Source organism: Asparagus officinalis, chromosome 7, assembly GCF_001876935.1.
Source record: "Asparagus officinalis chromosome 7, Aspof.V1, whole genome shotgun sequence".
Classification (NCBI taxonomy): Eukaryota; Viridiplantae; Streptophyta; class Magnoliopsida; order Asparagales; family Asparagaceae; genus Asparagus; species Asparagus officinalis.
This window is the reverse complement of record NC_033800.1, coordinates 86,327,133-86,329,569: the sequence shown is the minus strand read 5'-3', so window position 1 is coordinate 86,329,569 and position 2,437 is coordinate 86,327,133.

Here is a 2,437-nt window from a genome sequence, read left to right as displayed (position 1 = left end):
TCCGAGTTGCAGCCGACGAAGGGCCAGTAGGGCACCACCTCTGCACCCTGATGCCAACGTGCACCTACAAAACACCCATTGCACATCATAGTACCTCAACCCAATTAGTTTCGATCCACGACCCGAATTTGGGTCTGGGTCTGAGCCCGAATTTAAACGTATGGAGAATCGTTAACTAAATGAGTTGAGGCGCGTGGCGGTCCGAGTTGCAGCCGACGAAGGGCCAGTAGGGCACCACCTCTGCACCCTGATGCCAACGTGCACCTACAAAACACCCATTGCACATCATAGTACCTCAACCCAATTAGTTTCGATCCACGACCCGAATTTGGGTCTGGGTCTGAGCCCGAATTTAAACGTATGGAGAATCGTTAACTAAATGAGTTGAGGCTTTGCCGAAGCCTTGAACCCATGACCTTTGATTTGTTCAAAAAGGTTTTTACCATTGGACTGCAATGTATTTTTATTATTAAAATACATACTACAATATATATGTAGTTTGAAACTTAGCCTAGGTTTTTTGGAAAACTTTTATAAAAACTCTACGCATATCAGCTATGGTAAATTTATCACCGACAATATACAAATCATACTTGAGCATAAAAGCATAATGTGAGATTACAGTCAGCAGTGGGATACCATATCAGTGTTACTAGACAGGTTCATCTGTGACATTAGCCCACATTTCTCAAGATCTCTATCCAAATCCAGCATCATCAAGATATAATTCTTCAGGTACAGTGTGCCTGACAAGTCCTTGTTCCCTTCGTTGGCATGCTTTTCAACAATGTGAAGGCATCGTACCTCTTCTTGAATCTTGAAATAAGAACAAAACAAAACAAAATAGTATAATTCTCTTGATGTAGAGATCAGGCAACATACTGAAGACGTATCAATATTCACATAAAATTTGTGGTCTCATCTTCGACATTGGCTGTTCGTTCTTTGATGTTTTGAGCTCGACGAGGGAGCTGCATACAGAAGAAACCACACGAACAATCTTTCAAGTGATGTAGTTGCTTGGCGCTAGTATGATTCTGTGGTATGGCTGTTTTGAAACTAATTACTACCCCTCGGTGAGAAGGGGGGGAAACTTAACAGCTCTTTCACTCTCTTATAGATTCACTAATTTCACACGCCCAAGGGCGAAATCTTCCAAAATTTTACCCAGGATAAAAGAGTTAAGAGAACTTCAGTAAAGGGGTCTATGTCTGCCAACTAAAAGTTTAAAACAGCGACCCTACCTGTGTGCAACTAACCCTGATGTTGTTAGTATTAGTACAGTGGTGTTCAGGGAAGTAGGGTTCAAGTCCCACTTCCGTCTCGGATAGGCGTGTTAGGACTCGAGTGACCTGAACGGACTTGGGAGAGCCGCGCTCCGTCGGAACTTTTAGTTGGCAGACAGAGAGTAGAATATGCTTTTGTTTTTCAAGAGGAACAGGCAACAAACGAAGAGGAAAAAATGGAAAGGGACGGATTAGTTTGTTTAGAATCTACTTGCAATCCTCCCTCGTAGGTCACAAGAATTAAAGGTGTTAATGGTTAGACCATTTGGCAGCGGCTTCAACTAAAGAGCATATCAAATTCAATGGAACTTCAATAGACTCGCAGACCCCAGGCGGACAGCTTAACAACGGAACTCGAGGGCCGAGGGGGTAATGCTTTACTTTCTCAAAGGAAAAGGATAGATCAGCTCGTGTAGAATCTACATGGATTACTTGCCATGAAAGTATTTGAATAGAACTCGAATGTGAATGTTCCAATACCCAATTCAATTCCATACAATTCCACTTGAAATTACTGAGTTACAAATTAACCGTATACAGCCAAATACGAGGAAAACAAATTACCGATAAATTTTAAAAATTTGCAAAATATTTCTTCACATAATAAGCACATTGCCCGTTCCTGCCTTACATTTCTCTCAACATGCAACAACAATTTTTTTATGACTTCAAAGAAAAGTGATTACAATCAGCATTTAGTCACAATAATATTGAAGGAATTCTGATAATTTTTATAGATAAATATACGCAAAAACTGATATAACAGGTCACATGAATGTCAAAGAATGCAACCAATCAATATTAACCAGTAAATGAGGTTACCCGCAAGAGTATCTGAGCATTGTCCTCGATCCTTTTGTATTTATCAACTTTGTCACATAATATCTATCCACTGGTTACATTCTTTATATATATATATATATATATGATATATATTATATATAATATATATATACATAAATTTATAATGCTTTGGGCTACAAGCACAAAAAGTTATATGCTGATAATGAAGTGACATAATCCCCTCCCTCCCCCCCCCCCCCCATACTCCCCCTATAAAGCATAACCAACACAACCTCCCTAAACAAAAACACCCTATAAAGCTTAACCTTCCTCATCACTAATCACACAACCCCTAATAAATGTATTAA